This window comes from Nannospalax galili, unplaced genomic scaffold (genome assembly GCF_000622305.1).
Source record: "Nannospalax galili isolate Female #2095 unplaced genomic scaffold, S.galili_v1.0 scaffold1224, whole genome shotgun sequence".
In the NCBI taxonomy this organism is placed as follows: domain Eukaryota; kingdom Metazoa; phylum Chordata; class Mammalia; order Rodentia; family Spalacidae; genus Nannospalax; species Nannospalax galili.
Window position 1 is genome coordinate 401849 of NW_008351701.1, and position 26483 is coordinate 428331.

Sequence of the window (26483 nt, forward strand, 5' to 3'; positions counted from 1 at the left end):
AAGCTATGACGGCAAGAAGGGAAAAAGAAACCACAAAGATCAAAGAAATAGATGATCATAAAGACAGTTTCTACTAAACACTAAAGAAATAATCGTTTGTACTCATGAAACAACTGCTGTAATAGCAAAAAATAAAATAAAAATTCAACAGTTCCATGCTTAGATTCAATATATACCTGAATTGAGGCTGAAAAGCAAGATTTTCAGATGGCAATATATCTGGTTCCAAGCAACTCATCATAGCAAGCTCCTAAGCAACCAGACTAACAAATTTATTACAAAGATCTTTCTTTAAAGAACAAAAATTGAGAGAACAGCATTAAAACCAGCAAGAAGAGATGTTAAAGTCGGGAGAGGCCCGTGGACTTAATAGTAAACAACTGCTGCAGAACAGAAACAGCACGACTCGGGACCCAGCCAAACGATGATTTCTGACTCTCAGTAAAATGGAGGACACTGATCAGCAGCTTTAATATACCATATTCATCATCTCAACAGCATAGGCGTATCCTGAAACCTCAGAGAATGGAGAAAAGAGTATTTTCCTGCTGCAATTAAGATACTGAAAAGTTTTTTTGTTTTTGTTTTTTGTTTTTTTTTTGGTCTTTTTGAGACAGGGTCTCCCTATACTCTCAGCTGGTCTGGAACTCTCTATGTAGACCAGACTGGCCTTGAACTCACAGAGATCTGCTTGCCTCTGACTCCTGAGTGCTGGGATTAAAGGCATATGCCACCACACCCAGCTTGAAAGTTTTTTAAAATAATGTTTTCAGACTGATGAGATGGCTCAGCAGATAAAGGTGCTTCCAGGCAAGCCAGACAACCTGAATTCAACCCTAGGTCCCACAAATAGAAAGAGAGAATCAACTCCAGTAAGCTATCCTCAGACTGTCACATGACATGAATGCACCCCCCAAATAAATGTAATTTTAAAAAAAAAATGTTTTTCAAACAGATGTAGTCTTTGTGCTTGTAACCCCACCACTAGAGAGGTAAAGGCAGGAGAACTGCCACAAACCAGGCCAGTCAGGGCTATACAGCAAGACTGTCTCAAAACCACCAGAGATGAGCATGATGGTGCACGCCTTTAATCCCAGCACTCTGGGAGGCAGAGGTAGGCAAATCTCTGTGAGCTCAAGGCCAGCCTGGTCTACATAGCAACTTCCAAGCCAGCTGGGGCTACAAAATAACTCCCCCAAAATAAATAAATAAATAAAAATAAAAGCACCAGGGCTGGGGCTGGGAAGATGGCTCAGCAGTTAAAAGCACTGGCTGTTATTGTAGAAGATCCAGGTTCAGTTCCCAGCACCTACATGACAGCTAACAACTGTTCATAACTCCAGTTCCAGGGAATCCAATGCTCTCTTCTGACCTCCACAGGCATTGCACAACATGGCTGCACTTACATATATGCAGGCAATACACTCATACATGCAACATAATAAAGAATAATAAAATATTTAAAAAACAAAACAAAACAAAAAACCCCATCAGGGCTGGAAAGATGGCTCAGCAGTTAAGAGCCCTGGCTTCAAGTTCCCAATTCGGGTCCCAGCACCCACATGGTGTCTATAACTGTCCATAACTCCACTGTCAGGGGCTCAGACAACCTCTTCTGGTCTCCCCAGGCATTGCATACACATGGTGTACCTACATACATGTTAGCAAAATACACATAAAATAATAATAATAGGGGCTGGAGAAATGGCTCAGCAGTTAGGAGCACTAGCCACTCTTGTAGAGGACCCAGGTACAATTCCCAGCACCTACATGGCAGTTAACAATCATCTGTAACTCCAGTTCCAGGGGAACTCACCACTCTCTTCTGACCTTTGCAGGCACTGCATGACATGGGTGCACTTACATAAATGCAGGCAAAACACATACACATAAAATAAAATAATAAAATATTTAAAATAATAATAAATTCTTAAAACATCAAAATTGTCTTAAGTGACAGATCTCCTCTATGATTTGAAAGTTTGTGCCCCTCCAAAATTTATGCTGAAACTTAATCCCCAATGCAGTAGTATTAAAAGGTGAGTAGGATGCCAGTGGGGTTAGTGAGCCATTATAAAGGGGCTGAAAGAACCCACTGGGCCTCATTGTCCTTCTGCCACACAAGGACACAACAGGCACCACTGTGGAACAGAAAGCAAATCCTCACCAAAGATTCTGATGGCATCTTCATCTGAGACTTCCTAAACTCTGAGAAATCAATGTCTTCTTCTTTGGGGCTAAAGGGAGAGCTCGGTTCATAAAGGCCTTGCTGTATGCAAGCCTGACGACCTGACTCTGTTCTCCAGCACCCATGTAAAAGGCCAGGCGCAGGACAGCAAGTTGGCTCAGTGGATAAGAACCATTATCACACAATCTTGAAGACCTGAGTTCAATGTTGGGGACCACACGGTACAAGGACAGAAGTGACCCCAGAAGTTATCCTCTGACCTCCACATGAACCCTGTGGCACTAACGCGCATACACACACACACACACACACACACACACACGCACGCACGCACGCATGCACGCACGCACACACATACACACACACAATAAATCAATGTAAAAAGAAATCACCTTTAAAAAGCTGGGTGTAGTTATGCATACTTGTAATATCAGTGCTGGAGAAGTGATGCAGGAAGATCCCTGGGGCTTGTTCCCAGGGCTTATGAAACGACCCTGTCTAGAAAAAAAAGTACTGGGCAGAGGTGTGGTGAAGCACCAAAGGCAAGGCAGGAGGATCTGAATTCAAGGCCAGCCTGGTCTACATAGAGCTGCAGGCCAGCCAGGGCTACAAAGTAAGACCCTGTCTCAAAAAAACAAAACAAAACCAAAACACCAAGGTAGCCAGCTCCTGAGGAACAAAAGTGGAAGTTGCCCCTGGTCCCTACATGCATACAACCTACATATACACACCCCACAACAAATACATAAATGTCACTTGGGAGGAGACAGGTGGATCTTTGTGAGTTCGACGCCAGCCTGGTCTACACAGTGAGTTCCAGGCCAGCTGGGGCTACAGAGAGACCGTGTCTCATAAAAACAAATAAAAACAACAGCAAAAAGAAACCCATAAATGTCTATTCTTTGTAAACTGCCCAGTTTAAGGTATTTTTTTAAAGCAAGTAGGAAGAAACCAAGATAGACCCCTTAAAAAAGAATTGGAGTGGGGGAGGAGGCGAGACTGGAGAGATGGCTGAGCAGTTAAAAGCACTGGCTCTTCCAGAGGACCTGGGTTCAGTTCCCAGCACCCACAGTTCTAGAGGATCTGACACCCTCTTCTGACTTCTATGGGCAATGCGCAACATGGGAACACTTACATACCTGCATGCAAAACACGCACTTAAAACATCTCATATTTTCTCAAGCTCCTTTAATTCATTATTAACCTGTTTTACGTGCATACTGCTCCATGGAGTAAGGGCTACGAGAAAATTGGGGGGTTTTGTTCTTAGTTTTTTGGGGAATGGGGTGGGGGTTGAGACAATGCCTCACTCTCTGGAGCCCAGGCTAGCCTTGAATTCACAACAGTCCTACCTCTGCCTCACAAGTGCTGATATTACAAGGCCTAGCCACTATGCCCAGCTCAAAAAAGAGATGGTGTCTTGAAAATGCAAACCTGATTCCCAAAACACAGAGAATCTACACAATGTCTCATCACAGTAACTGTTATACAATCTAACACTGACTGATCTCCTCAAAGTCTGGCACTGTACCTCGGAGAATGCTCAATAATAAATAATAAATAATCCTCCAAATTCTTGGAGAAATTATGAAACTTCTCTTAGCTTCTGATAGCTCTCTAGACCTAGCCTAACTCCAGTCCTGTAGCTTTCAATTTGCTTGGATACCCTGCATGCTGAACTTGATTTTGTTTTTTTCTTTTTTGAGACAGGGTTTCACTATATGGCCCTGGCTAGCCTGAAACTGTCTAATGTAGACCAGGCTGACTAAACTCAGAGATCCACCTGCCTCCCCAGTGCTGGAATTAAAGGCATGAGCTACCACACTCAGCCCTTGAACTTAATCTTGAGATACTCTTCTACTTTTCCGCCTCCTATACATCAACTATCCCACTGACTCTCAATTTTTATCTCCTGACCTTCAGCATTCTCCCAGGCATTCAGCCGCAAACTTGGAAAATACCTTTGGTTTCTCCCTTTTCTGCAAGCACAGCCCAGACTCCGCAGACGTCCCCTCTATGGATCTGATCCAGCTCCTCATCATGTCTTTGCCACTGCTCACTCTAGCTGACCTCCCTGCCTCTACCGTCCTTCCTGTCTCTGCTTTGATCAGGTGCTACTCAAACACACGTGTCTCACATGTGTCTGCACTGTGACCAATAGGCTGTAAATTTGATGGGGTAGAAACCTTACATTTGATACTGCTGCGTTAAAAACACAAGCATGTAGCATTTAAGATGATGCCTAAACACAAAATAAATACCTGATAAATGGAAGTCAAAGAACACACACACCCATGATATGTCTGTCAAAAGAAATTTCCGTTCTCCCTCAACATTATGAAATAGAGATCAAAACAAAGAACAGTTACAGAGGGTGGGGCAGAAGCCCCAGGATAAAGCTCTAGCCATTCCACCCACCAGTAGTGTATTTCTGTAAAGAAATCCAGACCATCAATAAAATAGAAACAGAATTTGCCTCATAGAAAATTATACATGTAGGTAAAATTTCATAATGCATAAGTTGAAGCTTACTATCAAAAATAAGATATATGAAGATATGAAGTAGGTCTTTATGTCCTGTGTCTGGTTGTTGCTAATTACATCCTAGAACAGTGATTCACAAATCTAGTAGTTTTCCCTAAGCAGTCTGGGCTGTCTCCACATGAGGCTATCGCTAAATTCAGTGCAGACTATTTTTTAAAATAGTGCTATATAGCCGGGTGTGGTGGCACACACCTTTAATCCCAGCACTCAGGAGGCAGAGGCAGGTGGATCTCTATGAGTTCAAGGCCAGCCTGGTCCATATAGTGAGTTCCAGGCCAGCTGGGGCTACAGGGAGACCCTGTCTCAAAAAGACCAAAAAATAAATATTTAATAGGTGACTTTGCCTTGACCTGAACACTAACCTGAGAGTCCATAAAGATTTTTTTCTTTATGCACATTTGATTAATTTAACTCCCATTTTACAGACAACTTAAGACTCAAGAGACCCTAAATGACTACTAAATACTAAACTCCCAATGAAACCCAGGTGTGAATCCAAAATCTATTGTCTCCACCCTAACACACTGAAGTGTTATAAAAATATCAGACCATATATGTTGCTGACATTCTCAGACACCTGCAAATCACAACACATCATTAAAGAAAGTCATGTATGTAAAAACAGATCACAGCTAGAATCCAGACCAAAAAGAGGACTGTAAAATTTAAACAGGTCAAGGGACTTGAGCAAGCTGTTCCAGATGAGGCTCTTGCTCCTGAGGAGTTAATTTTTCCCTCTCATACAGGTTTGCTTAGGGTAATCAAAAACTGGTACTAGCAAAATATAATTCTCCTTATATGCTGGAGGATCATATATTTTTACTAACATCCCACAGAAGTGACTCTCAGGAATTATTTATAGGTGACAAAAATATCTTTCTGCATTACTACTAACTCTCAGCATCTCAGCCAAATTGTAACTTGAAAAGCTAAAACTTGCTCATCCTTTTCAATGTCAATTGAAAATGATTTTAATTTTCCTGCTGGGTCACATTTTTACCCTCATGTCTACTTCCTCCTCCTTTATTATTTAGCTCCACAGCTAGGAGACACACTAATGTGAAAGGAAACAAAAACAAAGTCATATTGTAGCACAGTGCTTTGCAGCTGTAAAACAGCTGTCACTTTCCACAACAGAGGCTGCTTCCTTTTGAGAAAGCTGAAATGATCCCTGCGTGTAGCAAGGAAATCAGTTTATGGAGCACTTTAAACAAAAAGGTGCTACAGAATCTCCGCTTTTATTGATGGGGAGCCCCAGAGGTGGAGAAGTCACTGTGTTATAGATCCCCGATCTGTGAGGAACCCTAAGGGAGCAATTTGGCAACACCAGGACGAAGAGACTCAGCTTACTGTGATTGCTTTGAGCGCCCCAATTTAATTTCAATCATCCAGTGAAGAGACAGACAGTCCTTCAGAAAACAGACTATTACAGATCTCTCTTCGGAGTATCCTGGGAAAAGTATTACTCTTTTATTTGCCCTAAAAACATTATTAAGAAACATATAAATCGGGTTTTTAGATGCATCAAGGGTGTTAAATATTGTAAGACAAAGCAATGGCAGATTGCGTGATTCTTTTTTTCAGCAAAGTGTTTTAATGAAAAACATTATTATAAACATTGCTGATCTAGGGATTCCCAAGAAATTAACAAGATAGGTTTCCTGCTGCCAAGGAAAACCATTCCCAAGACAATCTCAATGCTAAAAAGCTTCCATACAAAAGCACTTGAGAACAATTCATTTCCCCAAACGTCCAGCTTCAGCTTCCTACTGAAGTCTCTGTCCAACTGGCAGGAGAAAAAACACTATCTTGAGACCAAATGTTCTTATGAGTGCATCGACTGTAGTAGTAAACAGAATATCCTCAGCTCAACATGAATGAAGACTACACCATAGGAAAACTGAGTTATGATGTCACCTAACATTAAGTTCAGCAGTACACTGGTTTTTTTCCTCTGAATTCTTCCCAGACTTCAGTCTTCCATTCTTCAAGGTCTAGAATAAGTCTTGTCAGTTCAAATGTTCCTGTTACATTTCAATCCAAACCACTTCCTTTACTCTCTGTAACCCTCAGGCAGACATAAAAAACCTTGCCTTGTAGTGCTTATGCTGAAAAAAATTTTAGTGGAACAAAACCTCACCACCCTAAACAACTAACCTTTGCCCATCACACACTCATAGATTACATACAGTTTTGTGTTATGCTTATTAGCATCTTGATTCCATTAAACTAAAGAGCTCATGCACACTGTTGAATCCTTCTCCTCTTTGATTATTTAGAAAATTTCCCATTTTTATTTTTATTTATTTATTTTTGGTCTTTTTGAGACAGGGTCTCCCTGTAGCCCCAGCTGGCCTGGAACTCACTATGTAGACCCAGCTGGCCTCGAATTCACAGAGATCTGCCTGCCTCTGCCTCCCAAGTGCTGGGACTACCAACCATGCCCGGCAATTTCCCGTTTTTCACTTACCCCTCTGCCCAGAGTCTCATGCATGATTGTTCCCTCACCTCTTTCAAACTGTCACTTGCTTAACATTTTCTTAGTGAAGTCTTAGCACTATTCTCAAATAAATGTACTAACTGGGCCTGGTGGCAACATGCCTATATAACCCCAGCTACTCTGGAGTTTTATGCAGGAGGATTTAGGCTAGAGGCCAGCCTGGACAACATAGCAAGACCGTCATGAACTGAGGTTCCTAGAAAAACAACAAAACTAGATTAAGGTTCTCTAAGCTGACTGATTAGAACTTCTCTATTTGTGGAGAATTAGAATGTCTCAGATCTAGAACCAAATTATCTTGGGTGATCTTTACCCCCTTCAACAGCCATTTATTAGCCACCTCCTTGTGACTATCGGGTGAAACCTATGGAAATTAACTAATAAACTACTACCTTTCATAACCCAAAAGCTAAGACTGTCACTATTTGAAACTGATAGCAGAGATCTCACCACTTTACTACCTGATGCTCATACCAGCTAGATCACTCCACCAATCTTTTTAAATTTTTAAAAATTTTATGTATGCCGGGCGCGGTGGCGCACACCTTTAGTTCCAGCACTCAGGAGGCAGAGGCAGGCAGATCTCCATGAGTTCAAGGCCAGCCTGGTCTACATGGTGAGTTCCAGGACAGCTGGGGCTACAGGGAGACCCTGTCTCAAAAAGACAAAAAAAAAAAACTTTATGTGTATGAGTATTTTGCCTGTATGTATGTAAGAGCACCATGTCACGCAAAGCCTGCAGAGGCCAGAAGAGTGTATCTGATGCCCTGGAACTGGAGTTACAGACAGTTGTTACCACCATAGGGTAGCTGGGAATCAAACCCAGATCCTCTGCAAGAGGAATCAGTGCTCTTAATCACTGAGCCACCTCTCCAGCCCCTCCACAGATCTTTTTTCAGTGCATAGTAGCAGACAATATTATTTGGCCTTAAAGAAGTGTGCAGATGGGCTCGGGCTGTAACCTGCCTAACATGTATGAGGCCCCAGCACAGCAAACATAGGGAGTGGTGCACCACACCTGGAATCCCAACATGTAATGCTAGTGTTCTGGAGGTAGAGGCAGGAGTATCAAAAGTTCAAGGTCATCCTTGACCACAAGATGCCAGCCTGGGTTACATAAGACTCTGTCACAAACAAACAAGAAGTGTGCAGTTTAACTAGGAGAAACACAGTTCTCATTCCGAAGAATTAGAACCTTTTCTTTTGGCGCCTGGGAACATGGATTCAGGTTACCCAAAGAGTAGTAACTATTTGTAATAAAGTAGTTAACAGTCTCATGAAGTTTTTATAGTCACAGAACAAAAGAAAGTCATAACTCGGGGACTCTTAAAATACATTGGTGAGAACATGAGGTAGGTTTCGGATGCCGTCTGATGGCATTCTCGGTTGGTGGAAGCTAGTGGTCTGTTAATAATACATCCCAAAAGGTTTCACAAGATAGCCACATGGATGGTAGAACAGACACAGAGGTGGGAAATGAATGGCTATTAAAGGGGTAAAGATCAGAGGTAATTTGGCTCCGAACATGCAACATTCCAACTCTCCACAATACGGAAGTTGTAATGAGTCAATCAGCGCTGCAGAATCTCGCACATGGTTTGACTGTTTCTGACCACTTCAGGTCACACCACCTAGGGCGGCGCAGCCCATAAACGACAGGCGCTGGGATCAGGCCGCCCAGCCCCTCAACCTTTTTCCTCTCCGAAAACCCCAGCCACTCCCACACTCTGGGGGAGTGCGTCCGTGAGAGAGACCACGCCTCAGAAAGATGCCCCTAACTGCCACAAAACCCGGTGCCAAAAAGGCCCTCCCGGCGCGACCCTCCCGGCAGCCCGCCCGGCAGCCCGCTCGTGACTTTGGACCCGGCTTACCGCGCCCGACGCTCAGCCCGCAGCCCGCGCACACGCACCGCCACTCGGCTTGCCTCGCCGGGCCGCCCCTCGACTGGGATGCGGTCCACTAGCCCCGCGCCTCACTAACGGCAGCGTGGGAACGGCGCCGCCAGATCCGGTTCAAAATCCTGCAGCAGCCAATCACAGGGAAAATCATCCCTCTTGCCCCGCCCTACGCGAGGACGCATGCGTCAGGACTAAGGGGCGGGAGCAAAATCAGGAAGGAGCATGCGCATTGCGTGAGAGAGGCCAGGGCGGCCATTTTTATTAAGGACAACAGTTCCGTGGGTTTGGTTTTTGTTTTGAGAGGACTTTTTGTTTGTTTGTTTGTTTTATGGTGCTGACTGTAGTGGTGGGTTTTATCTTGCTTTGTTTTGTTTTGTCTTTTTGGCTCCCTTTCCTGCAGTCATTCTGATGTCATGTTGACTAAGGGCAAGGAGTGCTTCCTTTTTTGTTTTGAGACTCACTGTGTAGATTGATACTGGCCTCAAACTCAGAGATCCATCTGCCTCTGCCTCTGGACTGACTGCTGGGATTAAAGGCGTGCACCGTCACGCCTGGCACAAGTGGTGCTTCTTGAGTGCATATTATTCTTGGTGTCCTAGTTTCCCCCAGGCAGGGTAGGTAATAGGACTCTTGGAAACTATTAACTGAATAGTTCGGGGTCTCAGTGTAGAATAGAAAGAATTCCAGGAGCGAGAACAGCAGTCATTTCAATCATATTTACTGAACTCTAATTATCCCTTCATTCATTCCCACATTCATTCATTCATTCATTCCCGCTTTTATTTGACACAAAGTAAATAGCCAAATTCATAGCAAGCACTGTGCTAGGAATCAGAAAAATAAAGATCCTGTGGCCTGTGCTTTCCTGTAACTATCAATAGAGGAGATGGCTCAAGGAAACAAATATAAATATGAAATAAAAGTGTTATAATTCCATTTAATAAATGCTGTTTAAAATTTGGCATTGTGCTGGTACAGAGGCTTTGAAACTTAAAAACCTGCACTCAATGGGGCTGGAGAGATGGCTCAGCAGTTAAGAGCACTGACTACTCTTGCAGAGGACCCGGGTTTGATTCCCAGCACCCACATGGCAGCCTATGAGCCATTAACTCCAGTTCCAGGGGAATCCAAACCCCTCTTCTGACCTCCACGGTATTGCACGTCATGGATGCACTCACATATATGCAGGCAATACATTCGTACACATAAAAATAAAAATTTTTTAATCTGCACTCAATGTGAGAAATACACCTTACAACCAACTATCAGAGAACTCTGTTCGTTCTTAATCTGTAATATACTCTGAATTTTTCTATTTTTTTTTCCTTCTGTGTTGGAATCCCTACTTCCTGGAATTTACTATCCAATACAGAGTGGCCACCTACAATTTGACAAAATCCTGGCTAGCTAGAGCACACAAGGAAGCAGTGAGATTTAATAGGAAGGACACAGGTTGGGAAGAGAAGGGAGTATAAAATGCCCTAGATTTCTCTTTCTCTCTCTCCAGTTACCAAGTGTGTCTCCTAAGAGTCTCTTGAGTGTGCCCACTTCTACCTGCTGTGACCACCCTGGTCTAGTTCAGCCCTCCAACCAGCAATGAAACTGTGCCCCTCCCTGAGCTCTTTACAACTTGGGTGATCTTTGAAAAAGGCAATTCATTCTGGGCATTGTGGCATACTCCTGTCCCAGCACTTTGGAAGGCAGAGGCAGAGGGATCACTACCAGTCTCTGCTATATAGTGAGTTCAGGGCCAGCCTAAAACAAACAAAAAGGCAGGGTGTGGTGATGCACACTATTAATCCCAGCACTGAGAGATTGAGATTCTAATCCATGCCTCTTCTGTAGTTAAAACTATGAATGGCTTTACTTCAGCTTACCTCCTTCATAAAGATCCAGATCCTTAGCAGGGCTTTCCTAACCTGTGCTGTCTCAATTTCTAGCTGCCCTTCCTCAGTCCTGTTTATAGATCCTAAAGTGCACCAAGCTGCTCTTAGCGTTCAGGGCTTCACTCTTAACTGTTCCATCTGCCCCAAACACTCTTCCTGTCTCCTACTGCCTCTTCGCTTGGCTGGCAGCTTGAACTTTTGCTTTTTTTCTTCAAGGGAAGTCTGAGGCCTGCCTGCCTCCATGTCTTTACTATGAGTACTGTTCTCCCTTTTTCATATCGGTCACTTCTTTTTCTGATTCTCCTTTTTTTGAGACAGGGTCTCCTGGTAGCCACAGCAGGCCTGGAACTCACTATGTAGACCAGACTGCCCTCAATCTCATAGAGATTCACCTGCCTCTCTCTCCAAAGTGCTGAGATTAAAGGCGTGCACCACCATACTGGCTCTTGTGATTATTTTTTATGGCCTTCCCTTCTGGAGACACAGTGGTTGGAGTCCGGGGAGGTAGAGGCTGTGAAAGGACAGCCATGTGCGGATCGCGTGGTCTGGAGCGTGTGGGGCACGGGTACAGCCAGCCATGATGACAGGCTGTGCTGCCAGTCTAGACACCGCCCGGTGCTCATTCTCGAGGCCCGCCCCCTAGGCTGGCGCCTTCCAGTTCCTTCTCTCTGGTCTCTGGAGTCTCACTTCCCATTGCCACTCTAGGATTATTGGTCCCTAGTAAATCAAGACATTGTGAGCTGAGCACTGGGGTGGGGTGGTAGTGTGAAGAAAGGGCCATGGCCAGGGCGCAGACAGCGCGGGGCTGGGGACTGTGTTCTGAGCTAGGAATCCAGAGGGTCGCCTGCAAGCGAATGAGTGGGGGCTGAGCTCCGACGTATGGATAGACCCCCAACTGGAACCGGATTGGAAAGCGGAGCGTGGAGCGGTCTGTCAGGGAAGTGGGGACGCCAGGACAGTGTGACTGGAGTTAGAAGGCCTGGCTGGAAGTCTGGGAAGACCGCAGTGTGAGAGACCTAATACCAGGCCAAACCAGTTAAGTGTAACTCCTGAAGCTCTAGCAAGCGCCTCCCTTTTTTAGGAAAGCACTAAAGCATAGTTGTTAAATACATGGACTCTGGAGTCAAACGGGCCCAGGTTCGAGGTCTCCTTCCACCATGTGTAACCTGTGTGGTAGGCAATTTAAACTCTGTGCCTTTCCCTGGCTATTAAATGAGAGTGATCGTAATCACAGAAAATGGTGGGCTGGAGAGATGGCCTAGGGGTAAGAGCACTGCCTGCTCTTGCAGAGGACTTAGATTCAGTTCCCAGAACCCACATGACGACTACCAACCATCCGTAACTCCAGTTCCAGGGAATCTGACCCCTTCTTCTGGTCTCCACAGGCATTGCATGCATGTGATGCTCTTACATACATATAGGCAAAACACTCATACACATTAAAAAAAAACATCCCATACAGATTGCTCATTAGAAAAAGTAAAACTTCAATTGTGACAGTGTGTGTGTAAGCACGAGGCCAGACAAAATCCTAGCAAAGAGCTAGGAAAGTGGGTAAGAGGCCCCAGCCCTGGCTGAGGACCAATTAGCAACTCATAGCTGCTGGGAGAGGGAGAGTCAGTTTTCTTTAAGGGTGTGACACTGGATAAGTTAACCAGGCTCAAGTGGATGGACACACACTGAAGGGCATTGGGGGCACAAATTAAACTCAATAGGCCTTTAAAAAGAAATAGAGAGTGGGGCTGGAGAGATGGCTCAGTGGTTAAGAGCACTGACTGCTCTGGCAGAGGATCCGGGTTCGGTTCCCAGCACCCACATGGCGCCTACAAACCGTCCCTAACTCCAATTCCGGGGGAATCCAAAGCCCTCTTCTGACCTCTGCAGCATTGCACGACATGGGTGGACTCACATACATGTAGACAGTACACTCATACACATAAAATAAAAATAATAGATAAACTATTTTAAAAAATAGAGAGGGAGCTAAGCATAAGAATTCCTCCTCTCTACTTAAGAAAAGGGAGATATAAGGGAATGTTGGGATTAAATGAAACAATGTTACAAAACTCTTAACTCAGGGCTGGGAACAGGTTGTGTTCCAGGAATATTAATCAGCTCTTTCTTTTTCCTTTTTCGAGACAGAGTCTCATGTAGTCCAGGCTGGCCTTGAACTCAATATGCAGCCAAGGATGACCTTGAACACCCCATTTTATGCCTTGCTGAGGATGGACCGCAGGGCCTCTTGTAAAGGAAGCACTCTAACAACTGAGCAACATTCCAGCCCAGCTGTTACTGCTTTGTGTTCCTGTCTTCTTTTGTATGATCAGACCTTAGAAACATAGAAACTGAGTTTCTCAAATTTCACCTCAGCAATCCTCAGACAAGAAAGATGTAAAAGAAAAAGAGAAAAGAAAGAAAGAAAAAGAAAGACAAGACTAAGAAAGTTGCACAAGGCAGGGAAGTCTTTCTGAAGGTGGGATTGGGGAGTTGGAGTCATGCCTGGCAGGAACAGCAGTTTCAAAAAGGGAACAATTAGGAGAAAACGTTTGATAGCACTCCTGCCTGGAAATAGGAAGCAGCAGCTCTCAAATGGAAGGACGACTGGAGAGGCCAGCACATGCTTCCCCCACTCCCCATTCCCTGCTGAGGCTAGCACAGGCCTCACCTACCGCTCCACTCCCTGCTGAACCCTATAGAGCTCTGACAGCTCAGCCAGTCTAATCAAGAGTTTCTTTTAGGAGGGGCCAAAAGATCTCTGACAGAATTTGGTGTGTATATTTGTATATACATATGTGTATATAACACATACACATACATAGAGCCCAGAAGCTGAGACCTCCCACTGATAAACTGCCAGGATACAGAAAACTTTCTAGCCCAATCTAGAGGACCCGGGTTCGATTCCCGGACAGATATACCAAAAGATAGCTGGGATACTATGCTACCCTGGGAGAGACAGATGTGCAGGTGTACACACAAGCTTGGGCAATGCTTTCAGCCCCTATCCATTCCACTTCCAGCTTCTCCAGCCAGCATGGGACACAGATTTGGCCTGCCTCCCTCTGCACCCCAAGCCTATGACCACACCCCACTCATCTGCTCTTCTTGTCTCATGCATCACCACCACCCCACTTCTGCAGGCTCTGAGCTACAAATCATTTCCCACAAATGCTCTGCCTAACCCTGTGCCTCTCTTGACCCTCTCTGCCCCTTGCAAGGCTCTCAGTACTATCTCTGTCCCCCAGGATGGCTGTTCCAAAGTCTGTTTGTCTCATCCTCCTACATATCTAATCCTTACAGAATGCCTCATTGTGGTTTGCCAACTGAGGGCTTCTCAGTAGAGAAAACCATGAGAAGCAGCTAAAGGAGTAGCAATATGCATGTTGGTCAGGCTTAGGTTGGCAGACTATCCCCCACCCACACACCCACACACAGGCCTGGGTGCTCTGCAGAGGTCTGTAGTCCTGCAGTCCCAGGCCTGCTTCCTCACTGTCCACCAAGCTTTCCTCATGTGCTTCCACAGGGAGACGCTTGGACCGAGAGGTTGAAGAGTGGCTGGTTTCCCCTCCACCTATTGGAGAGTTTTCCGGTCCTCTAGAGACAAAACCATGTCAAATCTGAGATCACTGGAGCTACCCCCTTGATAGCCCTGTCCTCACCTCTCCTACTGCTTCTCTTCTACTCCTCCTTGTCTTCAACCCTCCCACCTCCGTGAAGCCCCAGGCTGGGAGGGAGGTCAGAAAGGAGCCTATCCTGGCAAAATGAGAAAAGATTAGAGCAATACATTTGCTGTCATTGGCAATAAGGCTGTCTGAGCAGGGGAGGAGGACTATTTGATTTCAGGCTCTCCAGGGGTCTTGATAGAGGAGCACTGGCAGTCTATAGCCCCAGGCCCAGGCCTGGCAGTATGGAGGGCTGGTCCCAGCCCCAGCCAGCTGGGGACCTTGGTGTCCCAGCCCTCCCATCTCCATATTGACCCTGTCCTCTGCAGTCACTTGCAGGGTTCCAGCTCCCTCCTCCTTTGCCCCCTCCTTTCCCCATCTCCTCTGCCAAACCTGTTTCCTCACAACAGTTTTCTACTGGGTACAGAGTGATGGAACTCTGCTCCAGGGGCTGGAGAGGAGGCTGAGATCCTAACCTCCGCCAACCTCCAGTCACTGATCCTCTTCAAGCCGTGAGATCATGTGAGTGGAAGAAAGAAGATGGCATTTGGCATCAGAGACCTGGGGTCAGCTAAGCCTCTCACTGCTTCAGTCACTTAATTCTCGGTTTCCATTTGTTCATCTGTAAAATGGGGCTGAAGTAAGTAATAAGCTGGTTATGCTCAGGTGATAGTCTGCAAAGTTGATATGAAACTTTTGTGAGAATTTGGGCATCGTCCCTGCTGAAGACTGGCCTGGGCCCCACCAAGCCTCCCGAAGGCCCTGTAAGTCCCAGGATCCCTGGCCCAGACCTCCCATAGTGATATAGTCTCTCTTGGGGAAAGGGACACTGAAATTTGGCTATTTGCTATCAAACAGTCCTACATTGAGAGGAGCAGCTGTCAGATCACCGCCCAGCAATCCTGACAGACTTTCTGGAGGGTGGGGTAGAGGGAGCTGGTAGTGTCTCCTTCCTCATGTCCGCAGGTAAATGGTGCCCCCTGGAGCCATCCTACATTCATGCCCAGTAAAACAACTTCCACCCAGCTTCCAGTGACAGGTGGTGCTGGGGCTAGGGAGCAGGAGTGGGATATTTGTGTCAGGCCACCATGGGCCAGGCTCCACCAGGGTTTCTTATATGATGTCTGGATTGTTCAATAGCCTGAGGGGACAAAATTGACACAGAGCTTACTAAGCTAGCCCTTTGTTATCAGGTGGAAGGAATTGAGGCAGGTTGACCAGATCCCATTCCCCCACACTACCTCCATTGTGTGTCTGGGCCTCTGTCCCAGGCCTATGCTGGAAAACTGGGCTAAATTTTGCCTCTCCCTCCCTAACTCCATGCTGGAGATTGAACTCAGGGCCTTATGCATGCTAAGCAACCATTCTACCATTAAGCCACTTGCCCAACACCTGGGCAGATCTTCAACTTTTCCCTCTAAACTGTCATTCTCTCTATTAAAAGCTGTCACGAACTAACAGTGCAGCGAGTGCTTTGGAAATTCTAGAGCAGTGCACAAATCTATAACGCGCTGTGCTCCCTGTGCTGCTTTCTGCTCCAGTCTCAGCTCTCCGTGCTCCCTACATGTTCTTCCACTCTGGCTGGATCTCCTCACTACATTTTTCATCTGAAGCATCAAAGGACTTGTGCCTCCCCTTCCCTTCTCCTATGGTGATCTTATTGCTCCTTTAAGGCCTAAAGGCCTCCAAAAAGCCTCTGCCTACCTCTTCCTCCATGAGGCCTCCCTACCACCCTAACCCACAGTGACAGTAAGTGTAGCTTTTCTCGGCTTACCACTCTGATTCTTCAGCTACAATCCCCAACTGATTGCAAACTATGTTTACTACCTCTTTGTCATCCTGGAGTTTGTGGGGGGATCTGTCACATATTGGGTGCTAGAAAGAAACTTGGAGCTGATAATGATTATTTTGTTAATGGTGATATTAAATGACATGAGTTCGAAGATGGTGAAAGTGATTGTAGGGATGATGACTGTATTAGATATCTACTACTGCATTACAAATTTCCCCCAAAACTTAGCTGCTCAAAAAAACCACATCTATTATCTCGGTTTCTACAGGCCAAGAGTTTGGGCATGGCTTAGCTGGATGTCTCTGGTTCAAGGTCTCTCACAAGGCTGCTATCAAGGTGACAACAAGGGCCACCGTTTCATTTGTTTCTTTGACTGGAGAACTATCTGCTTCCAAAGTCATGAATGTGGTTATTGGCAGAATTCAATTCCTCTTAGCCTCTTAGACTTTACCTGAGGCCTCCCTCCATTCCTTGCCATGCACACCTCCAGAATAGTTGACATAGAGCAGCTGGTTTTTCTTGATGCAAGTGAAAGAGTACCCACAATAGAAGCCATAGCCTTTTTGGAGACTAATCTGTTTGTTTGTTTGTTGTTTGACACAGGATCTCCAAAAGCTCAGGCTGGCCCCAAACTCCTTATGTATCTGGAGCTGGTCTTGAAATCATGATCCTCCTGCCTCCACTTCTGATAGTGCTGGGATTACAGATGTGTACCACCACACTCAGTATGGTCTAATCACCTCTGTTGGATTGTATTCACTGGAAATGACTTATTGAGGCTGGTAAGATGACTCAGTAGATAAAGGGCTTCCTAAGCCTGACAGCCTGAGTTAAATCCCCAAAATCTACGTGGTGGAAGAAGAGAACCAACTCCTTCAAGTTATCTTCCTACCTCCACATGCACACTATGCACTATGGTATGTACATACACACACACACACACACACACACACACACACACCAAATAAATGTTAAACTATTTTAAATAGAAATGAGTTATTAAATACAACCCATACCCAAGGGATAGGATTATACAATAGCATAAATAGCAGGAGAAGGGGTCCCTGGAAGCCATCTTAGAGGAATGGCAGGGGTAGTGACCATGACAGTGGAGGAGGAAAATTGGAGATAGTGGTACCAGTATCACTGAGGGTGAATGCATTGGTGTCTGTCTTACAGTTGAAAAATGCATCCTCAAAAACAGTCAGTACCCATGCCCATGCCAGGTCCCAGTCCATATCCGTTCCCCAAGAGTCCTCCTTCCCCATTACTTCTGCCAATCACCAGAATCCTAGGCTGCTCCTCTCCTTTAGGCAATTAATGAGCTAAGTAATCACCAAATGGAGAGAAATGACCACCAGCAGACAGAGGGAGGAGGGTAAGATGGCCAGAGGCCCAGGGTAGTTCAAAGCTGGCTGTGACTCTCTCCATTTAAATAGAGCCACCCTCCTATCTACACTGAAACCCCATACCCTTGAACTGCCACACCCCTGGAGACACAGCCCACCCCACCATCACCTCTTCCCTTTCTCAGTCCTTCACATGAGCTTTAAGCCAGAGATTCCCTGAGCCAGGAGAGCCATACTCTTCGAACCTGGCCTCCATCTCCAATCTCCACTGCTATCTCCTATGACTTGAAACTCCCCCAGCATCACCTCTGTTCCTGGATAAAATAAGAGGACTCATCTTTGCTGAAGCCTCACCACTAAGCCCTTGACTACCACCCCACTCACAGGATTTTTAAGCTTGACAAGCCAAAGCAAAGCCTCATCACATAGGAAAAGATTTTCAGACATCCAGGTGACATTGGGTGGCATGGCAACCAAGTCCTCTCGCAGTAGAATCTCTACACTGAGTGGTGGGTAAAAGATTGGGAATCAGGATTCCAATTGCAGCCTTGCCACTCTAAATATACCAGTTCTCTCCAGCCTCATGCTCATCTGGTTCTTTCTCTTTTTGTTTTTTCAGTGCCTGGGATTGAACCCAGGGAATTGGACAAGCAAGCAAGTGCTCTACCACTGAGCTACATCCCCAGCCCTTGGTACTTTGAGGCAGGGTCTTGCTATACAACCCAGGCTGATTTTGAACTCTCTGTATATCCCAGGCTAACCTCAAACATGATCTTCCTGTCTCCACCTCCCAAGTCCCGCTATTACAAATGAGCACCACCATACCTGGCTAAGTTCTAAGCTTCTATAATTCTATTTCTCAGAATCTCAGAAAAGGCTAGAGATTGAATGGAAGGTGCGAGCTGTGCTAGAAGACGGAGGACCATATGGCATCAAACTTGGTCACAGAGGGAGCCTTACTCCTCAGCACTGTAGGAGAGCCACCCTGCCTTCCTCTCAAGCCCCAGGTATATGACTTCAGTGTCACTAGACCCCCGGTCCCTGTCCCCCTCCATTAGCACACACAGTCAGTCACCATTTGCCAACTTTCTGTCAGTTACCTCTTTTTTTTTTTTTTTTTTTTTTTTTTTTTTTTTTTGGCCTTTTTGAGACAGGGTCTCCCTGTAGCCCCAGCTGGTCTGGAACTCACTGTGTAGACCAGGCTGGCCTGGAACTCACAGAGCTCCCCCTGCCTCTGCCTCCCAAGTGCTGGGACTACAGGCGTGCACCACCACGCCCGGAAGTTACCTCTTTTACTTTCTTCTGCCTCCACACATACCCAATACAGCCCACCTAATTCAGACCCTGTCCACTTCTCTCCTGGGCAAGATGTTTCTTGCCTCCATCCCCTTGGCCTTTACAACATCTCTCCTGGTTTATCTTCCATCCCTTTCATCCTTTCTAGGTATTTCTTGTCTTTCGGTTTGCTTATCTGCTTTTCCTCTTTCTAGTCATCTTTTAAATCTGGGCAAACCTCAGAAGGTTTTGTTTGTGGCCATTTCATAATGGTAACATAATAACATCAACAAGAAAACCCTTAATATTATTGGTGCTTATAAGGCAAAGGGCTTCACATGTATTTCATTTTCTTCTATGAGGCAAATATTAGCCTTCAGTTAGCAGAAGTAAATTTTGCCTTCGTGGAGTTTCTAAAAACTGTCTTTTCCTTTTTATTTCCATTGCCACTGCCCTAATTTAAGCCCTTAATACCTCATCCTAGAAACTTGCTTCAGCGCCCTGGCTGACAATACTGTAGGTCTTAGCAGTTGATGAGAAGGAAAGGATGTAGTTCCCATTAGCCAATTGACCAAGGGCTTTTGGCTTAACTCAACCAGACCAGGCCCCCTCAGAACAGTGGGCTGTGCTGTAAAGATAAGGCTCTCAGAACTTGAATCGTTTTGGGGAAAAGATTAGGGTCACACACAAAAAATCAGAACCTATGATTGGCCTGACTCAAAGAGAACAGTTCCTGATGAAATACACAATGACTCCAGAAGACTCTACTTAAGAAGGACCCCCACCCAAGCGTTTGTGCACCCACCAAATCCTCTCCTATCTACCCAATCTGCAGCCTTAGCCTGTGGGGAGAAGGTAAACCTCCACTCTTTAAGTTAGGAAAATCCTATCCCTGGGAAGGAAAAAAACCCCAATATGAACAAAGGACATAATACTAGAAACATTGAACAAAGAAATTTAAATGCATAACATTGCTTTTGTAGTGGGTGGGGGATTTTTTACAATTATTGTAATGTGTGTTTTGTCAGCTTTTAATGATGTTTAAAGTTTTTAAGAAAAACTGGTAGACTAATGAAGGGCTTGATACCATTTGCAATCAATGTTTAAATATTTGGAGAAATAGAATTTATTAATTTCAGAAGGCTTGGCTTTTTGGTTGTATAGGTAGTATGAGAATACATGGGGCAATGTTAATAATTGAGTAAGGATTAATAAGTTGAGCATCAAAGGCAAAAAAAGTCTTTTTTCTCATGCCTGAAAGTGCATGGAGTCATTAAATAATTTATTATCCTTAAGTTCCTATCTCTGACTTTTGCATCTTCAGACGGTTCCCGTTCTTTTGCCAACACCTCTGTGACTCAGTTTTCTCCTCTATACAGTGAGATGACATCTCTTCTCGGCCTTTTGGTTAAAGTCTGATGTAAAATGGGATGACCTTGCTGTCTGAGGACTTAATGAGATAATTGTTTCTATAACACTTAGTACAATATCCACTTACAACATAAGTGTTCGGTAAAGTTGGTTATCTTTACTTCCCTGCAGGTAAGACCATTTAGACCAGGCTACTTCCTGCTCACCACCCTCCCACTGCCACCCTGTCCCCCAGGGCAGATCTAAGCTCCTTCCCTTGACACCAGCTGTCTTCACATCTTAGCCCCTGCCTGACTATTCCCCATCACCCACTAGATAGATGAAATTACTATCTTTTCACTTCATCCTGAGCCCCCCCCATCATCATCAGCATCCCTTAACTAAAATATCCTGCCTCCCTCTCATGCCAGTATTGCCAATTCAGATGAATATAAAGCTCCATCTCAAATACATCCACTTTGCAAGATGTTTTTCTTAGTTATCACTTTATCACCACCTTTTTCCTGGCAAGCACTTAGGTTATCTAGATGTCAGTCATCCCTTTGGGATCATAAGCTCCATGAAGGCAGGACTCACTGCTGATTGTGGGAAGCACAGAGCTACCTGCCCAGGACCCGGCAGGTAATGAGTGCTTAGCTAACAGGTAGTGGATTCCTCCAGCTCTGGGCAGTCGCATCAAGTACGCAGAAGTAGCAGAGACCTGTGGGCTTGTGGCAGACCATGGGAGCACAGAAGGTGGAGAGAGCCGACAGTGGGCACGTGCCAGGACCAGCGGGGCAGATGGCAAGAAGCTAGCAGAACTAGATTCTAGACGCATTTGGAACTGTTACCTGCTCAGCTCAACTTTTCCCGACATCCAGCCCCTCCATCAGCACTACTCTGTGCGGGTGTTGTTAGGCGAGGCAGATACCAAGATGGTGTCAGCTTCTCTAGGTATGTCCATGTGCCCCCGAGCTCCTGTATGTCACATACATGTGCCCATGTGCACCCCACACCGGCCTGGACCCAGCTCGCGACCCGCCAGCCGCCTGCGCGGTGAGGCTGAGGGCCGCCTGCCATCCTGTTTCCAAACAGCTCCTCTCCGCGCCAGCGCCGCCGCCTCCTCCCTCTGTTGGGGCTGCCGCGATGATGAAATTTGGCTTGCAACACCTTCTTCCTCCGGTTCCTACAGGCCTGGGAGAGGATTAAGCCGCTGGAGTCTGAAATCGGAAAGATCCCAGCTTCTGCTCCCCAGCACCTCCCCTCGCCCCCTCCCCTCCCCGCCCATGCAAAACCAGAAAATTAATCTCCCCTTCTGCCTGTGATATGGCGGGCTGCATTACAAGCTGGGCGTCGAGATAAAGCGGAGAGCCGAGGGACGGTGGCCCAGCACAGGGGCCCCGGGTGGGGCCGGCTGGGGAGATAAGGGCCTCGGAGCCCCATGAATTATTCACCGGCTCTGCCTCCTCCGGCTCGCTGGCCGCCCTGGGCGCTGAGATTGCGCCTTCCACTGGTGCCGGCCAGGATGGGAGGGGGCCGGTGGGGGAGGGCAGCTGACTGGAGGAGTCCTGCGAAGGTGGTGGAGGACTGTGCTTCACCGAGACCCCAGTGCCCCGCAGAACGAACTGAAGGAAGGTGTCCCCAGGCTTAGGGGACACCCGGGTCCCCCACCGACCCAGCCAGGACTCCCCGAGGGAGCTCTTCATTTATGCAGTTCGTCAAATGCTGTTTCCCAGCTGCATTTACCAGGTTCCAGCAAGGTCTTTGCATCCTAAAGCCAGACATCCAGTCACTGCCCGAGGTGCCCTGGAGGCTGTGCTCCTACTCCATGCCAGCAAGTGAAAGACCTTAGGTTTAGGCTCATCTCATCCACAGTGCTCTCTCCTCAGGGGAGCCAAAGTAGCCAGCCCCTCACCTGAAGCAGATACAAGAGGACAGAGGACAGACGGACTCCCCAGGCAGCCAGAACCCCCAAAGTAGAGAAGGCAATGCCGGTGGTGAGGGAGTGATCAGTGCTAAGGTAGGGAATTAACCTGGGAAGTTCCCGGAGGAAGAAAAGCTCCTGGCATAGCAGATCTGTCCTCACTCCGCAGAGACCCAACCTTTAACAATCTCTTCCCTCTCCGTCTCAGTCTCCATCTCTCTTCAGTTCTCCCTTGCTGCAGTGTGCATCCATTTACTCTTTTAATCTCTACCTTGCCCTGATTTCTCTCTCTCTCTCTCTCTCTCTCTCTCTCTCTCTCTCTCTCTCTCTCTCCTCTTTAATGATTCCTCCCTTCTGAAGCTGTGACTTTGGAAAATGACATGTTAACACTTAAATCAGGATGTGTGATGGAGGGTGGCCATCTTCGAGTCCCCTCTCACGCAGACACCAGGAGAGAGAGAAAAGGAGAGGGTCATGCTCAGCCATGGATGTGCAATCAGTATGAAGAAAATTGCCCTGTCTCTGTTCTGCCTCATGTCCTGTCCCCTCATCCACACCATGAACTAGGACCAAAAAAAGACCTCGAGTGGCCCAGAAGCTGCTGACTCCGGCACGGTGTGAAGCCGTGGGTCCATTCACCGGACCCAAATTCAAGTAGGAGAGGAAAGGGTGAGGTGAGGAAGGAGAGGGAGGAGGGAGACTGAGCCTGTGAAGTACACAGAAGACAGTGACGGGTGAGAGAGAGAAGAGGAAGTTGAGAGTGGAGTGGGGAAGGAGTGAACACAGCATGGGGTAGAGGGAGACCAGGGTGAAGGTGGCAGGGGTACAGGATGGGGACTAAAGGAGCATTTGGAGCAGAAAAATCAAGACAGTAGGGGAGAAATGAGAGTCATGGGTGGGGACACAGAAAGGTGAAGGAGTGTGATGATGGGCCCCTAGCCCCTTCCCCACCGCCTGCTAATTAACTCCTTAATTGTCTCTGCATTTGCTGAGCTGGCAGATGAAGTGGATGCAGACAGATTGGGGAGCGTGTGATTTCACGCACCGGGAGCGAGAAGAGCTGCCTGGGAGTCCCAGAGGACCTTGTCCCTCCTCTGCCCTCCCCTCCTCTCCACCCATCTCTGCGAGGCTAGAGGGTGCTTCTGCATATAGAGCAGATGGGACCATCTGCAAGGGAAGTTCCCATAGGGAATTTGCCCCTATCAGCCTTTCAGGGATGATCACGGCACTTGCCACTGTTGATGGAACACATGTTGTTTCATCAGCCTGGGCGTTAGCTGCATTTTATAGTTAATGGAGAAAAGTGAGACTCAGGTGGGCTAAATTGTGCCATGGACCACACAGCACTGGTGTGACAGAGCTGAGATTTGAACCCAAGTCAGCAAGATGCCAAAGCCTGGGATGGTTCCTCCTCCAGTTGGAGGGAGGAACATCTCCAGGCCTGTTTCCCTCTCATGCCTCAGGGGAGAAAGGGTGTTTAGGAAGTGTAGGAAGCCATCACTAAGTGTGGACCAGGATCTGTCAGGGCCTGGATAAGAGGTGGGTGGACCCAGAGAAGTAGAAAGGAGCAGTGAGACACTAATCACAGTCCCTAGATTCCTCAAATGTCACCCAACCAAGGCCTTGGCAATGCCTGCTTCCTCTTTGCTCATTTCTGCCCCACAAAACCCTGTCAGGACAACTGCCCTGCTGGTGTGTGCTGGCAACCCCGGCTCACCTCCTCTATTCCACACTTGACTTTTGTACTAGAATAACTTGTCACTAAACTCTGCTTTGATGCTGGGAGATTTTTTAAATTTAAATTTTATTTTTATTTTATGTGTATGAGAGTTTTGCCTGCATTAGTGTTAAGTGTACCTGTGCATGCAATGCCTGTAGAGGCCAGAAGAGGGTGTCAGATCCCCTGGAAATGGAGTTGCAGGAGTTAGCTGTCATGTAGGTGCTGGGTTCCCTGAAAAGGCAGCCAATGCTCTTAACTACTGAGCCATCTCTCAAGTTTTGATGCTGGGAATTTTTGAAGGCAAGAACTATGCAACACCTCACTGTGTCCCCAGATCTGACATATGATAAGCCTCAGTGGAAGTTTGCTGCGATGTGCAGGCTGGAAGGAGGTGATACATATAAAAGGATGTGTCTTAGATGAAGAGGAAATGACAGGTTGAAGAATTTAGACTAGATATAAAAATAATAATAGTTTCCTAAAGCTGGGGCCTGTGGTAATTATATGAAGTCTTGATTCAGACTCACCAATTTTGAGGAGCAAGGTTTCTCGAGATTGATTGCACCTTAGAGGTCTTAAAAAGTTTGGAGCTCTGGGCTCCACCCCCAGAGATTCTGATTTAATTGATCTAAGATGGGTTAATCAGCAGTTTGAAAAACTCCCGCAACTCCCTGAATTGAGAACTACCATCTTAAAATCTGTCCTAATGTGACCACACTGGTGATTTTACTTCTGGATCCAAATCAGAATGCTAGTCATAGTTGTTATTGAGGGTTTATTAAGCATGAGCCAATGCACTAAGCATTTTCCGTGCGTTAGCACATGCAGTCCTTGAAAAAGCCTATGAAATAAATACAGTCTTCATCTCATAGATGAGGAAACCAAGGCTCAGAGAGGTCAAGGGACCTGCCCATGCTAATGAGTGGCAGGACCAGGTCTGGGAACCCAAATCCCTGATTCATGCCTTGTATCTTCCCCCAGACTCCTCCTGAGACTGCTCATTGGCCTCAATCAGTCCCTGCCTGCCTCCACCTCACCTCATCACCTTCCCTCCACCCCCGCTGCTCCCTCGGTAACATCCCAGTTGATTGAAGCAATTTGCAGCCCTTAGAACCGTGTCACTCAACTTGTGAGGGTGGGAAAGTGGGGGAATTACAGATGCTCCGAAACAGCCCCCCTCCCCACATGTGGGATTCTGGAATCATCTGGAATCAGACTAGAACCAATGCTTTCTTAGGGCCCAGGGTAATTTCCACTCCCAAATGCCACCTCCTCCACCCTCCTTGAATGGAGTCTAAGTATCTGGGAGCGTGCTGTCACCCAGTGGCTGCCCAGGGATATGGCAGCCCACCCACACCGCTTGTGCTGCTGGACAGCTCCCCAACCTTAGCCCTGAATGGAAGATTCTAGCTTTATTTTGGCAGCTGGATGCTCTGGATCCTGATGAATGGATTTCAACCTCTCTCCTCCACAGCTCTAAGTGTCCCCAGAGATCTCCAGAGTCTTTCACTGGCTTCCAGTGTACCGCTGACCCCCAGCCCCTCCTAAGTTCTCATCAACTTCATCCCACTGCTGGTTCTTCCAGCTTAAAAGCCAGCAGCATGTCTCAGAGACCCACTTCTCACCGGCCTTCTGAGCTGTACCAGCTTGTAAGTGGAGCAAAGGAGCCACTAGAGATAGAATCCTGGCCTTGCATTTCCCCCCCCATCTGACACCATCAGACCTCAACAGCCTCAGTGCTAAGAGCCCCTAATGAGCACCAGCAAATTAACAACTTCCCCTTGATTGCTCCTTCTCTGTTAATTGGATAGGGAGGGCCCCCCCAAGGCCTCACAGAAACGAGAAGGGAGGGAGGGAAGGAGAGAGGTGAGAGCTCCCCAGCAGCCCCTAGGCCTAGCTAGCTTTCAGTCCCCAGATTTCTGCTCCATCCCTGAGCATAGCTCTTCTTTCCAGCTTTTCCTCTCCCTGTATCCCTTGATTCCATTCCCCAATTTCCTTACTTCCATCCCAGTTACCCCCACTTCTGACTATTTCACTTTCCTTTTCTCTGTTCCTGCTTTAGAGATTTGGTAGTGAGGGGCCTGCAAACATATTCCCTAAGAAAGCTCAGTAATAGAAGAATGGGGTCTGGGTGGCCAAGGCTGTGTGTTTGTTTATACAGGTACATATGTGTATATGTCACATGTAGGTGGGAAGTGGGAGTAAGAACAGGTGAGTGAATTCATGTAAGTGGGTAAATGCTCCTGTGTGGGTCAGGTCTGAGAGATGTGTTGGCGTTTTGATGTGTATGGATGGCTGAATGGCATGATATGACTCTGGTCTGTAGAGTCTGTACATCCATCCACACGGACAAGTGCTTGAATCAGTCAAGTGTGACTCGGACCGTGTGTGTGTG

General features: G+C 46.6%; 1 protein-coding gene across 1 annotated transcript in view; it reads right to left on the reverse strand.

Annotated features, from left to right (window-relative positions):
* The window catches only part of Racgap1 (Rac GTPase activating protein 1), a 36338-nt gene extending 27079 nt beyond the window's left edge, over window positions 1-9259 (reverse strand). The window contains 1 exon segment of the mRNA XM_029553881.1: window positions 9104-9259. The gene's annotated coding sequence lies outside the window, so the exon portion shown is untranslated.
* Window positions 9260-26483: the final 17224 nt, after the last annotated feature.